General features: G+C 44.2%; 2 long non-coding RNA genes across 3 annotated transcripts; one reads left to right on the top strand and one right to left on the bottom strand.

Annotated features, from left to right (window-relative positions):
- Positions 1-257: 257 nt before the first annotated feature.
- LOC119406114 (uncharacterized) lies at positions 258-3,147 on the bottom strand. Its single transcript, XR_005186544.2, has 3 exons — positions 2,886-3,147; positions 936-1,142; positions 258-491 (listed from the first exon to the last, which is right to left on the bottom strand). It is a non-coding gene; the product is annotated as an uncharacterized LOC119406114 (long non-coding RNA).
- A 3,363-nt stretch (positions 3,148-6,510) lies between these two features.
- Positions 6,511-14,796, top strand: LOC119406113 (uncharacterized). 2 transcript variants are annotated; one of them, XR_005186543.2, is made up of 5 exons: positions 6,511-6,647; positions 7,988-8,117; positions 9,866-10,083; positions 12,500-12,699; positions 14,659-14,796. It is a non-coding gene; the product is annotated as an uncharacterized LOC119406113 (long non-coding RNA). The 2 variants fall into 2 exon arrangements; XR_007417583.1 differs by lacking the exon at positions 6,511-6,647 and having other exon boundaries at positions 7,831-8,117.
- Positions 14,797-15,622: the final 826 nt, after the last annotated feature.

The following is a 15,622-nucleotide window of genomic DNA, read 5'->3' as shown; positions in this document are numbered from 1 at the left end:
AAGAAAGAAAAGGAAAACTGTACATTCTAACCTATCATATCAACTGTTGGACAAGGTGCATCATATGAACTTTTGAAGAAACACGTCTCGTACACTAGAAGAATATGGCACACATCTTTTAGTCACCTTCGAAAAGATTCGGCATTTTCGCTACAATGAATGTTCCCCCTCGATTTACAAGAATACACGGTGAAGCCATGCTGCTTTCATGAAGCAAACACTGCCCTACATGTGCTGGTGGATGCTCGATTCTGTACATGAAGGGTAAAAAATACTGCTGACAGATAATTTCCTGGCATAACAATAATATGGTCTGAGCGGCTGCACCATACAGTATGGAAACCTCTTGAACAAACCTCTTTAACAATCTCTGAGCAATAAATGCCTCAGACTCCTCGACAGTTTCCTTGAGCAGCATGAAGAGGCTTTTAGAAAGCGGCATGAAATGCCTGATGTATCTTGATGGCAGAATGTCATCGAGACATGGGATGCTGTAATGCAAAAGCCACAATTCTCATTCGGTTGCCTTCCAAAAGGCCCTTTCTGAAACTACAGAGGGCTGCAAGAACATCAAGTGTTGCTGTCCTCACGTGACTTAGACCTACGTCACACTGTGTTTACACATAACCACCAGCTCGATATGAACACCACAAATGTTTTTTTAAGGAAGTGGCATTGAAAATGTACTAATTGCATTCCGAGCAACCCCAATAAACTTGTTAGTGTTCTTGACACCGATTTTATTAAGCGCAAGAATACAAAAAACTTCTAAAATCTGAGTCAGTACTCCATCACCAATATCTCACATAATTGGTGCTTTACAAGGAACCTTCTGATCTCGCACCTTCAAATATGAGCTATCAGTGGTTGTAATCCAGTAAGCACATTTTTATTGAATTACGACTCACACAAGCACAATCTTGCAATCTACTTACAGAGAGGCCAGGAAGCATTACTGCTGAATTTCTTGCCACACAATCAGAGAGGTCAGCATCTGGGTTGTCGACTTCAACATCCTCAGGAACCTCTTGACTACATTCCGAATTACCATGGACCTTGCTGACTGTTATAGGAAATTCATCCTGCAGATATGGTTCATCTTCGAGCCCGACATTGTCCTCAGTAAGCTCATCTGAACTTGCCTGCATAGAAAAGAGAGAGACAAAACAGAAGTGAGACGATATTCAGGAGTTATGAATTCATGTTCGTAAATCAAGTATAAAAGCCACATAAGCAATTTTGTGAAAAAAGCAATAAGCGACACGATAGAGTTAGCTCTCGCCTAGAAGTTGAATCGCACGAGAGTGACAGCTGTTCAATGCTGCTAGTATGAAGGCAGCAAATATGCACCAATGCTGGCATGACATGTGCTCTAGCAATTTAAGCATATTTGTTTTTTTTACCCGTTCGCTCCTTCCGTGTGACAACCAGTAGTATGTTACTGATGTACTATTCCAGCTTGGTGCTACTGACTGGTTTCTCAGAAATTCTGGGCAATGAGGGACGTATTATAGATTTCTCCAATTGAGCAATCTAGCAAGAGAAATGAGTGATCTGGTCATGCGACCATCCATTTCGTTGCTTGTCACTGTGACATGCCAAGTAGCACCAATGGAATTTAGGCTTCTAGCACTCGCAATATGACGAGAGGTATGAAACTGGCAATGCTTACAGCAAAGTGGTGCAAGCATAAAGAGATCACAGATGCTGCAATACTGGATAAGTCATAGGAATCATTCATGGTTCTGGCAAGAAAAGCGTAAAATGAATCTTATCCGCTCCAGTTTAATCTCATTACCACCGTCCTTTCGACAGCAGCTCAGCATTTTTAATAACAGGCAAGACTAAATCAAATGGTTGAAACGGGATTTGTAAATGGGATAGCTTTATGGATGTGAAGATGTACACAGTAGCCCAAACTGAAACAATACAGGCCAGGAATCTTTCTTCCTGTCTCTGCTTGCACTACCAAGCACTACTTCATTCATTTCATTGAATGAGGTACATTTACTCAATGTGGATGCAATGCGGTTTGTATTGTAGCCTCTGCATAGCACTAGTGCGTTAATGTTTTATGAAGACAGGCAGTAACTGATTTTCTTCGTGGAAATGTGTGCCTCATTTCTTTTGTCACAAACTGCAAGTACATGGGACATTCCTAACGCACCTTGACAACATTTAGGTCCTAGATTTGCTGTTCATAAATAACTCTTCCACTCGGGCACTTTTGAAAGGCCATGCAGTCGATGGCCGTCAAAAAGCCACAACTCTATCGACTCAGTGCACTTGTCACGCTGCTGCTACATGGCAGTTTTGAACGACCGTTGAGGGTTTGAGGCTTTTCTGGAACAGATAGTGTGGCACTGTGGATCTTTATTTTCATTTTCATGTCACCGAAAGTTCAACAATATAAATCCTCATAAAGGCACAAATGTGTCTGTCACTTTTGTTTAAACGATTCAATCAACTGTTTATACGTAGTTTTGAATGCATATTTAGTATACCTACTGACAGCCCCCTAAGCATTGTTCCCCACCAACCCAACCACTCCCTCCCCTCTTACATATACCGACACCTACCACCCCGCCCCCGTGTTGTCTTAGCAACCTCCTCCTCCTCCTCCTCCCCCCCCCCGTCATTTCGAAGTTATGGGTAAAACACTGCTAAAAACACTGCTGGCACCGCGCGCCCCGCTTTTACTTCGATGTGAAACAGTTACAAAGTTAAACGAGGATTGCATCGCCCCGCGGTGGAAAGCTGTGATATCAGTCATTTACAGCGAAAGAAGCTCTTGCCTCAGATAAGCACGAACAGAGCGGCTGCATGTGCGAATTGATATTGATAACGCCGGGCTCTGAGAGTCATTTCAAGATATCACAACTTACCTGTGAAGCATCTAGAGCAGCAGACGATTCTTTCTTCTGGCTCCACACAATCTGTAGGGGAACTTTGACGATGTAGTCGGTTCTAAATAGAACCGAAAGCGCCGTTTCTGAGGAGGGACCGACCACCACGACGGGGCCATGGGTGCGCGGGGGCCCAGGGCCCAGGGCCCAGGGTCGTCACTTCAACAGCTGCGCTGTAGTGAAAGAACTACGATCTACAATCATCACATTGTAATTCACCACGTCGTACACACGCCGTTGTTAAACCCCACCACCGAGATGCTTTGGTGGCGAAGTCGGTTAGCGCGGCAGTTCAGGTGTTGAACGTCGTGGGTTCGAAACCGCGAAATGTAGCTTTTTTTTTTAGTGTTTTCGTTTCTAGCTTTGAAACATTGCGTCAAGATTAACATGACTTCTCCGAAGGAACCGTAACTTTACTTTTTAAAAGAAAATCAAGCGGAAGACTGCTGCAGCAGTACACTGTAGCTGCAACCGTACTCAAGACGCGATACATTGTTTCATTGCATCGCATATGAATGGGACGCTGACATGACATTTCCGACCACTGATTTATTACGTTGAGAACGCACTCTAGCTATAAACACTTGAAAAAATAGCGACAATCCTCAGAACTACACTATACTCAGAACGCCGTTGATATAGCATGTTTTATAGAAACAGTTTCGGTTTCGATCGAAACCGGGACTGGTAGTATAAAAGTTGTGATAATATAATAAATTATTAGCAGCGATTTGAGGTTTGTGATCACTTTATTTGTGAATTAGAGCTCCTAAACGTTCAACTAAAGCAACAAAGTTAATGGTTGAAGAAGATATCATGCCACTACGCCTTTAGTTAGCGGCAAAACATTCATTTTGACGCCACTGCTAGCAACACTGGCATTGTTTTTTTTTTTTTATTCCGTCGAGGATTTTCCGTGCGTGAACGATCGCCCGCTTGTGAAAAGTTAGTGCGACGCAGTGTTTCGTCTACGTAAGATACCACTTTCACAAGAACAAAAAGGTTATAAGTGCGAAGAGCGTGCCGTGCGGTGGTTTAACTGCAAGGACGTTGACGACTTCACCCCTGGGGATGTCTTCAGTGCTTACTGGGAGCGGCGATGAGAAGACCAAAGTCGGCTCTACGACACCGTGCTTCTGCATATGACAGGTGATGTAAAATTCTTCATTACATGGGGCACACATTCTGTGCGTATGTTTAAAATCTCTTCTTGCACGTGCGGAGTCGAAGAAGAGCTTAAACTTCAATCTGGCTGCGCATGTTCAACTTTTTCCCCCCACACTCGCCTTTGTGCTGAACCACGCCGTTATAACTCCATCTCATGTCCCAGCGCTGGCCGACGGCTATCTACATGAAGCCTATTTACTATTCTGTAGTATGTATTACTTTACGCCGAGCTGCCGTCGCCGCGTGAGTGTGTACCAGCGAATGCTATGCCTTGCACAGTGTTGAAATCCTGAGTTAGGGCAATATTATAGATTTAACGTTAATTGCTACCGTGGAACCGTGATTTGCACAGATTTTTTTAAAATCCACGATGTGAATCTGTGATAGCATACAGGTGACTACCGCAGTTCTTTGCCGCGTGGTATTTTCGAAATGCATGGATCTAGACGGGTGCGAGCAAGTGATGCTCTCTTATGCGCTGCAGCATAGTGCTCAGGCTTCAGGAAGAGGTCGAAACAAGCGTGCGGCCTGCGAAGCTCGGAGCTTACCAGCTTATACATTTTTTTAGCGAAATCTTTGTCAACATGGCATTACACCCATCTTCACTAACCAGAGGTCGTGCTCTTGAATTCGTGTATTCTTCATGATGCTGGTTGTATTGCTGTGAGGCCTTGCTCAGTGCTTTTAGATTGGTCTTCAGGACATAGCTTGACGGTGGTCCTGGTGGAAGCTTTCCCACATGTATTTATGCAAATGTGTGCTAATCATCATAATTACTTTCTTATAAGTGTGACTTAATTGTAATATTGCACTACTGCTAGTTGGAATCATAAGTGTATGAACAAAATTGTTTATTTTTCTGTCACAATTGTAACATAGTGCTTGGTACCCATTGCATGTTTGCATAGTTTTGTGTGACTGTGTTGGCTTGTATTGTCAACTGACTTATTTATCGATTATGACGTGTCACTTTTATTCACAGTCTAAACAAGAAATGGACCAATGTTTCAATGCATACGGAACAAAAAAAAAAGATACGCCGACCAGCCCAAACAAACATTTATGACGTCTCGGCTTTCAGCACGCAAGCCTTGATCATAATGAATGCATCACCAGAAGTGCTTCGTTTAAATGGGCTTGAGTAATCACTGCAAAGGCTGTGCGTAGATGGGGTTTCGATTTCCGTCGTTAAGATTAACTCTCTTGCAAATGGTCTGTATGATAAGTGATTCTGTACGTCACCGAGATGCTGCCATGTTTTCTATTGTGACGATTTTTGCGTTGGTCCAATCAATCTTGTGGTCATTCATCACGGCGTGTTCAGCTAAAGCGTTGTTGTGGACGCTCTTATTTTTTGTCACGAGCGTGCTGCTGCAGACGCTTCTTGTAGTTTCCTGACTCTCCGATGTAACACTCTTGCAGTCTGCCAAGGTATCTAGTAAACTACACTGGGGAATTGCTCCCTGGGCAGGCAGTCCTTCACTCTTACAAGTTGATGGCGCATCTTTTTTGGTGAAATGTGTGCCACATACATGTCATACTCACGTCGGACATGTGCCAAACATTCGCTTGTTGCAGAAATATGCGTTACAGGGGCTCGCTTCGTAGACGCGGGGGCCAGCAGGGAGGAGGTGCGTCAAGGTGTCATTGTCATGACAGCTGAATTTCACCTCTGTGCACTCCGCTTTCAACAAGAGGGCTGTTGTCAGCACGCTGCTACAGCGTGCCAAAAGATTGGGCTCAAAGCCACATGATGCAGGCATGGCAAAGGTACGGGATGACCTCGCTCATTGTGGATACCTTAGGCACTTTACCAGTGCGATAGACTGTCAACTGTCATGACGGGTACACACGTACGTGCCTGCTTCCTGCTGGCCCCCTCCTCTACGAAGCAAGCCCCCGTACCGTATATTTCTTGAACAAACGAATGTTTGGCACATGTCCTACGTGAGTATGACATGTATGTGGCACAGATTCCACCCGAAAGTTCGTGCCATCAACTTATGAGAGTGAAGGATCACCTGCCCAGGGAGCGTTTCCCCAGTGTAGTTTTACTAGGTACCTTGAGCAGACTGCAAGGGTGTTCACATCTGAGTCAGGAAACTGCAAGAAGCGTATGCAACAGTATGCCTGTGATGTAAATAATACAAGCATTCGCAACAAAGCTTCAGCAGAACACGCCATGATGAATGACTACAAGATTGATTGGACCAACGCAAGAATCGTCACAGCAGAAAAAGTGACAGCATCTTGGCTACGTATGGAATCGTTTATCATGCAGACCACTTCTAAAAGAGGCATGGCCAAGGTACGGGATAACCTTAACAACAGAAATCTAAACGTGATCAATGCGAGGTCTTTGCAGCAATTTCTCAAACCTATTCAAATGAACCGCCTCTGCTGATGCATTCATTGTCAACAAGGCTTCCATGCTCAAAGCCAAAACATGATAAACGTTTGTTTGGTCTGGTCGGCATCTCTTTTTGTTTCAAATGTACGGTGCCGGCCACACGGGATTCCTTCACGCTGCCGACTTCCATGTCAACACAAAGAGTGCAGAAACCGCAACAGAAGGTGAGGTAATGGGAAAGCTGTATATCTTCTTTTGCTTCGAAAGCTTTTCAGATACAGCGCCCTAGCATCCTTGGTTCTTACATAACTCATATTATGTGTAGCATCTGGAATACTGTACTCTATGTCAATAGTTTCTTGCTGCACTGGGGAAGCCGCAGGATTCATTTGCGGACAGAAATACCAAATCTTCCTAAATATGCATTAATTTATGCCATGTCGTCAGCTCAATGTCTGCTTGCCATGTTGTCTGTGCCTCCTATGTGCTTAGTGAATTGACCCAGCAAATATTTGGCATTTTAACCGTAAACTGTGTGTACATGAACGTGGCAGTAGGGCCTTGCTTCACATATACATTTTCTCAGCAGTTTCCTGCAGCTTCCTTAGATTTTAAGTAAGGACAAACACTTTGCACACAAGCGTAAAAAGACATGGAAACACATGAGCATAAAGGTATGTGCTAGCGCAATTACATGTCGTGACACCAGGTGCCCTCTTTTTCACAGGGCTCTAAAATGCACTTTGGCACATGCCTGGCAGTCTCATAACGTCTTGCATTCGCCTTCACAACTTGATGCCTTTCATGTCCTGCACAACAGGATTGCTTTTCTTCAAAATCAGTCACATTTGTGCGCCATGAATGGGAAGCATGGAGTGATGTTTTGTCTTCTGTATCTGGACCCATGTGGATGGCGCCAGCCAAGAATGGCAAAAATAAGGAAAACCTGTGCCACTCACACAATATTTCATCCATGTGAATTACAAACTTTTAAGTATTTTTTAATTAGCAGTTATCGTCTACTAGTGAAGTGTTGCCAGCTGAAGTGTGCAAGCTTCTCCATGTCTTGACACCACCCCCCTTCATGTGCTTCTTGTGTCATTGATCATGGACACCTAATTTTCAGATGCTGTCACCATTGCCAAATTTTACGAAACATTAAGATCACAGTGGCGCATCCCAGTTGAGAAAGGTTTGAGGGCTTTCACAGCAGGTGCCATGCCACTTTGAGGCTGTGTTGTTGCCATGCTGAATGATTCTTTAAAGTACATTTGACTACTGAAACCTCATATTAATTTCAGAGTTCATTGAAAGTGGCATGGTTGAGGTGTCCGCCAAGAACCGAATCCTGGTTAGGGAACGAGAGCGCGATGCGAACACTGCCTGATTACGCTGTGGCACCCAAGACTTGAAGGCGAAGGTCAAGCGCTCTCCAAGTGTTTTTAAGCATTGTTTGTAGGGTGAGATAGTAAACAGATATTAATAAGAAAATCCTAATAAATTAGGTTGCTTTGCAGAAACTGTGTGGGAACAGAGCTAAGTCATTTTCTGAATACCCATGCAGGCCACTTGCCACTTCGTTGCAAAGGAGACTACTAAGGAGGCGTTTCTGGATGACACGGCCTGTTCGAGCCTTCCATTGTGGGATGAATAGTTATTCCCATCATTAGAGCCTTCACCAAATGAGATTGGAGGTGTGTACTGCTTTCTTTTTTCGCTCCAAGTATTATTCCAGCCTGTAGTTATAGTACCAACGAAGGTTAGTAGGCACTTAACGTTCGTTACATATATGGTGCGAGCGACGCAGTGAATGTATCTCATTTTCCCAAATGCCGATTACACTTTCTAGTGCACTCTTTAAATATCAGAACCTCACACTGTACTCGTCTACAGTGTCGATGGACGTTGATTACAAATGCATCTGTGAATCATAGACCGCTCCTGCACTTCATGGGCAACCAAGTTGTATTTTTTTTTCATTTATGCCGTAAGGCGCACTGGCGCCAAAAAAATAAATAAAACCTAGGTGACGCTCTTGAGCCGCTCAGCTGGTCCAGCAGTGGGACAGATGGAAATCGTCGGGAGGCCGTCGCAACTAAACACTGAAGTGCGTTATTGAATTGCGCACAGTAACATGTTGCACCTTACCAAATTCACTGTGTCGAAGTCCTGGCATGGCGCAAGCAGAAAGCTACAGCACGAGGCCCGTGCGCTCGTCGCGGCGGCTGCTGCGGCATACACACTTTTCCCATAAGCGCTTGCGCGTCAGTTGGTGGCGCTCGTGTGCTTGAAAAAGGTCTATTGCTTTTAAAGGCCATAGTGGCTAAGCGCAATTGGCAAGCACAAGAGTGTTCATAACACCAAATGCTCCACTGGAAAGGTATCTCTTGCAATTCAATACGTCACGTTCATATCAGTACATAAAAAGTAACCGTTGAATAAATGTGAATTCAGTGTTCCGGCACATGCTGCTCATGATAGTACGTCGTATACAACACAATAATGCATGCCGATACCGTCGTGCTGTACCCTCGTACTATGCCACTAAACTGCTACATCTGATATGCATCCACATGGTAATACCTGCGCTGACATTCCATGTGTAGAGATACATGCAGGGTTGTTCAGATATATGCAGTATTTATGATTTAAGAATGCGGTTGTACGTTCTTTTCGAGTCATGCTCCCACGGCGCCAATGAGCAGCGGGCGACCAAACAGCCGACTTGCTCGGCGCTTGCACACATTTCCCATAGTGCCTGCGAGGCATGCTGGGATTGCTTGAAAAGGTCTATTGAGCAGCTGTGAAAAATTCATTCAGTGGTCTTCCTGTATCATAACAGCGCTATTTTTTTCTGTGTTCATTTGTAGGTGCCATGGGTCCTCGAACAGTAACATATATAAATGGGTGCAGACATCCTATCCTATTGCATGCTTTCACAGTAATGCAGCAGCTTGGTCTTGAAGTGGTGCGTGTGTGCAGCTGTGGTAAAATTTTCTTTTGGTTACAGTTCAGTACCACTAATGATGTGCATATTCGCTGCTCCGACCACTTATGTCACAAGCGGTCTATGCTGTAATGTCTCTGCCAAAGTGGTCATCTTTAACAGTATGCGGCACAGTGCAAAGCTATTGAATATAAATTTGATGTAGAGGTGGTTGAATTCATTCAAAGCTCACTGTCGTGCTTTTTTTTATCTCACTTGCCTCAGTCTAGCAAGAGCATGTGTATCCATGGCACCTACGGAATCTTAACAAATGTTTGGAACATAGGTGCAACACTGAGCAAACATTGGCATCATTTTCTGAACAGTTGCTGACGTTGCAAAATATTTTCTTTGCGCTCTTACATTTACAGGTACAATAATAACTTTTCTAACTTACTAAACGGTGGAGCCTGAATTCTAACAGTTTAGCATTTGTTGATTTTACTCCATGAACAGGTTCAGCACAGTGTTGCTACGGCAGCAACAACTGCGCCTGCTACTGACTCTGCTGCCACCTCATATCCTGCAGCCACACCAACTAAATGTGCTGCCTCTTCTGGTCCTGCAGCCTTAGCAGTCACACTGCCTTCTGCCTCTGATGCTGACATGTCGCAGTGTTCGTTCAGCAAGGATGAACAGCTAAGATAATCAAGGATCCACAAGGAGTATTATAGGTGCGTAGCCTATCATGATAATAACTAGTAACAAGAGTGCTTATTTGGGCCAGTCTGTACATGTCCATAAGAAATGAGAAACAGCATGAACCACAGGATGACAGGACAGAGATGAACTAAGCGCTGTTCTGTTCGGACTACGTTTACAGTGCAAGTGTGTCAGTGCTATGTCCATATCTATGCTTTTGTGTTGTGGTTCGCGCTGTTGCTTGTTTTCTTTGAGCTAGTAACAAGATGTGGACTTGAGCTAGTCGGTAAATAGCTGCGTGCGAAGGCATAGGATGTGTTTGCATCTTGTTTCTTTTGCAATAACTAGTCTTGTGCCGAGTTTCAGCTTACCTAACCAAGCAACAATGAATGTGTGGGTGCAGAGTATGTTAATTGCCAGTTCTTGCACAGTCAGTCTGCATGTGGCTTGATAATCACGTTGTCTCGACAAAAACCTAAAAAATAATGCTGCTGTGGTAACAGCGACAACAATGCAAAAAAATTGTAAGAGGTGCTGGTAGTTACCTTTGCTCGCTAGTGCTGCATGAGTTATGCTGATAATCTGTGCCCAGCCTTTACCGAAAGGTATACTTCAGCTTTCAGAAGCTGAACTTACTTTTCGAGGATGGCTTATCTTTCTATTCAAAAGGAACATGTGAGCTACTGCATTCACAGTGCGTGCGGCGATCTGGGTCAACACAAGCTAGATTGTGTTGCCACTGTAGTCATCATTCACCGTGGTCATGAAGCGATACAATGCTGAATTGTAGCTTAAAATCTGTGCGGAGGCTTTGATACTCATTCGGTAACTGATCAGCACTTGCTGGAATGAGGGCATTGTGTGTGTGAGGGCACATTCAAAGTGCAGCTGCAGCACGGCACCCTGAAATATTTCTTAATCCACAGGAGCTTCTGCCACGCTTGTGACATAGCGTGAAGGTTACAAGGAGTCGAAATGAAAATACTGCTCGCCGCAACCGATGCAGACAAACCGCATTGTTGCTGTTGACGCGCTCATTATAGTGATTACTCTTTGTGAATGCATGCCGGCAATGGGTACCGAATAAGAATGAAGCTACTGTTTGCCAGAAGAGATGATACTATTTACGCATTCGTAGACGGTCATTGCTCAATTTTGAAGACGCGCAGTCAGTACATACAACAGGCATCAAAAGTTTTCAGGTGGTGGCCTTAGAACCTTCAAGCAACCCCTGTAAATCCCTTGCTGGGCCAGTGAACACAGTCCATCATGTTTTCTTTCATGTATTTTGCCAATTATGAAAGCTGTGCTTGTGTTTTTCAAACTTTAACTCTTTCCCAATTACTTTTATAGATAGCAATTCTGAGAGCCCATTCTCACTTCTTAGCAAAAGAAAAGCATTTTTTTCCTGTTTAAAAGCTGGCTAAGAAATGGCGAGGCCTTTAACGATACTGAGTGCATCACTTTGCAGTTTTTATCATTTATGCGCTCTTTGACAACTTTCAATTGCACAAGCCATTTTCATAATAATTTTCTCACAGCACTTGAAGCACAAAAATCTGAGAATATATATACATAATGGGACTGCTTATTTTGACTGTTGACTAATATGTATGTTGCATTCAGTGTTCACCAAACACTGAAATGTGCAGTGTGATAAACTAAGGTGTACCTCGCAAGGCATTATTAACTGGTCAATTATAATAGAGCTGAAACCTGGGAGAATATGCAAGTGAAACTTAAGAAATTATACGATTTAGGGCAATAAATAACTATGTGGCTAATGCAAGTGAAACTTAGAAAATTATACAATTTAGGATAACAAATAATAATTCATTCTAAAAAGACGGCTTGCAAAGACGGACACAAGAAAGAAGTCAGGACACCACAAACGCCGACTAACAACTGAAGAGACGCGCAACGGCGGAAAAGAAAGAAGGCACGAAAACTTATCTGCGCATGCTCATGCAACAGGCGAACCTATCAATCTGGCACGCGTGGGGGTCTACATGGAAGTAACTGTTCTGTCTTTTTAGAATGAATACTTACCAATTAACTCCGCTCTCTGTTATTTCTAAATAATAATAATGTGGCTAATGCTGCACTGTTATCATTTACTACTTCCATGTTGACATAGAGGTAGTTTCAATATTATTTTCAAGCTTGCACTTGGCACGGTAGAGCCCCACTGTTATGTTCCTCGCTGCGTTTTCCTGGCTGGTACATCGTCTACCGCTGGTCCCAGCATAGCTTCCATAGGGTCCAATATATTGGGAATCCCATTACATCCTTCAGTCCCTTCAAAAATGTATCAGCAGGGTTCTCTGTATGTGTTTCAGTTCAATGTGTAGTTCAGACTTTTGAAATTTAGCTCGTTGTTATTGTCGTTGGGATGAATTAAACAGTGCTGTTTGCTAAAGAAATAATTTTTTGTTTGTATCTGTGCAGGTTGACCTGCCTAACGGTGGGACGCTATCAAGGACCGCCTCGAGAAAGGACTTCCATTTGGTTCAGCGGTCCACCATCGCAATATGGTGGACAGATGCCCACGCACATAGGAGCTTCACGGGAACGAACCGTTTTGCAGTAGCAGGCGGCCAGAAGCCTGCACATCGGCCATTCCCCACATAAAGTGGGAGCATAGAGAGGTCAGCGAGAAAGCTTGTGCATTTCAGTAGCGTGCATGTTTTCTGTCATGCATGCATGTCGTTTTATAACCTGGTACCAGTTCGGCGACTTCAGTGCCCTATTTCTGAGCACAGCTGCAAGTTATATTTCTAGTCACAGAATGTACATGCCTAATGGTTGAAATGCTGAAATGCTTGTCTACTTCAAGCAATACTGCAAGTTGGCCCAGTTGGAACATATTCATCTTCACGGATTCGCACAAGCACACGGAGACAAAGAGATACACAACGACTAGCGCAATCTAACAACTGGTTTATTTTTTCGCAAATCTTCACTTAACGACCCTCCGATCAGTGCGATCTAGTAAAAAAACTCGTCAAAAGCGCACATGCCTTAACGTACATATGACGACAGCAAAATTTCTTTCTCAAGCAAGGCAACAGAGGGGTGGCTAACACACTTTTCTTTTTGCTTGTCTATGTAAAAGGCCTCCACTTTCTTCCTTGAAGTTTGATTGCGATGCCTGTATTCAATGATGGTGCTACTAAAACAAGGGGTGCATGCGCACTCATTGCAATGCAGCGCTAAATATGTGTTACGGCAGCCTTTCAGACTCGACATATCTTCCCTTAGCCTTGTGTTTATACATCTGCCAGTCTGCCCTACGTACACATGACCACACGTCAAAGGAATATTGTACACTACATTGTTTACACATTTAACAAACTGCTGCTTCTTGGTACACATTTAACAAACTTAGTAGTGATTCCTTACGTACACGGGCTATCTCACAGAATAAAAAAGGTAGCTGGAAATTACAAAGTTAAGGTGGTGGGTGTTTTTGGCCAAGAACAAAATCGGAGGTTGACCAGAAATGTGAGAAACTGAAAACTGTACAGGATAAACACAAGCACCAGTTTGTTCAATGTGCAAACAATGTAGTGTACAATATTGCTTTGACGTGTGCTCATGTGTACGTTGGGCAGACTGGCAGATGTATAAACACGAGGCTAAGGGAACATATGTAGAGTCTGAAAGGTCGCCCTAACACACGTTTAGCGTTGCATTGCAATGAGTGCGCATGCACGCCTTGTTTAGTAGCACCACCATTGAATACAAGCAACGCAATCAGACTTTGGGGAAGATAGTGGAGGCCTTTTAGATTGACAAGCAAAAAGAAAAATGTGTTAGCCACCTTTCTGTTGCTTTGCTTGAGAAAGAAATCTTGCTGTTGCCATCTGTATGATAAGGCATGTGATTACGAGCTGTGCCATGTGCGCTTTTGACGAGTTTTTTAGGCCAGATCGCGCAGATCGGAGGGGTGTCAAGTGAAGGTTTTTGAAAAAATAAACCAGTTGTTAGATTGCGCTCGTCGTTGCGTATCTCTTCCTTGTCTCCTTGTGCTTGTGCGAATCCGTGAAGGTTGTCTGCTTGCTTTTGCAAGTATCTGCACATTAAAATAATTTGATATAGTTGAAATCTTGATGGCATCTGTTGCATGTTCTTCTTTGTCCGGAGTTTTTTGAGGAAGGAAAACCTGAACTGTGGTATTATCCATCATAGTACCGACATTTGTGGTGTGCGAGCCTTCCCGAAGTTCAATAAAAGCATTCAACCTGAGCATTCCAGCTTTGTAAGGAATCATGGTGAAAATTTGTTGCAATGGTAGTCCTACATTTAAAAATTAGCTCCTCAGTTTGTATGTTAGGCTGTATGACGAGCACGTAGCAGGTTATTTACTGAAGAGCGCGCAGCAGACGTATGAAGAGCACGTAGCAAACGTATATTTTCTGCTAGTGTTACCTAAGTGGGTCTTAATCAGCTACCGTAGTTCATTGATAGGCATTTCTCAATGAACGAAAATGGATCTGTGTTCCGTCATTTTTCTTTGCCTAAAAAGGCGGAGCACAAATCTGCAACAACCATAGTGAACTGAAATCATCAAATTAGGGAAACCCTGTAATGAATTGTTCTTGCAGTCTCTTCCAGGCACTACTGTGCTGCCCAAAGCCTTTCGGAAAAGGAAGCGAAACAGGCCGCCCAGAACACCAGGCTTTTGGCTGTCCCAGAAGACAACCAAGTTGAGGCGAGGGCAGAAAAAATAAACAGAGAAGTCATTTTCATCTTCAAACTACTGTGTAAGGCTTATGTTTTCGCCCGTGGCCATGTAAACATGCATGTTTTCATTCACAATGCATTTAAGGAAAGGCAATTACACCTGGACCCGTCGTGCAAAAACACACCAGCCCGGTTCTTGCCAAAACACGCCAGTCCGGGCCCCAACAAAACACGCCAGTCCGGTTCTTGCCAAAACACACCAGCCCGGTTCACACCAAAAACCGGTCGTATACACCAGACCCGGGACACCCGCCAGAAACCGTGTCTGAATTCCCGCTCTGGTGGAAACGGGAAAAATACGCCAGACACGGCCTGGTGGATTTTTCGACTGGGGAGGCCCGCGAACAGCGGTTCCTTGACACCCCGCATCAGATGACGCACCTTCTTCGACTCGGGCATGTCAGGGTCAGCTCGGCGAAACAGTCGAGTCATGTCCTCTGCGAACATGGCAAAGGTTTCGTTGGCTTTTTGCACGCGGGCTTCAATCAGTTGCTGCGCGTGATCCCGCCGATCCGAGCTCTGGAATGTTTCGAGGAGCTTGTGGCGGAAATTGGCCCAAGTTTGGATAGTAGGCTCCCGGTGCTCGTACCATGTGCGAGCGCTATTTTCCATCGCGAAATAGGCCCGTGATATCTTCTGTTGTTCGCTCCAGTGATTCACCACGGCGACCCGTTCGAACTGTTCGAGCCAGTCCTCGACATCCTCATACGCTTCCCCACGGAAGATTTCAGGCACGTGAGGGTGCTCAAGAGTCATCTGGGAAGGAAGGAGATCCGCTGATGTTGTAGGAGCGGCCATGCTGGGAAGAGGAGGAACAGTCGCGAA

The sequence above is a fragment of the Rhipicephalus sanguineus genome, chromosome 9 (genome assembly GCF_013339695.2).
Source record: "Rhipicephalus sanguineus isolate Rsan-2018 chromosome 9, BIME_Rsan_1.4, whole genome shotgun sequence".
In the NCBI taxonomy this organism is placed as follows: domain Eukaryota; kingdom Metazoa; phylum Arthropoda; class Arachnida; order Ixodida; family Ixodidae; genus Rhipicephalus; species Rhipicephalus sanguineus.
Note: the sequence above shows the minus strand (reverse complement) of the source record. Positions and strands in the feature narration are given on the sequence as shown.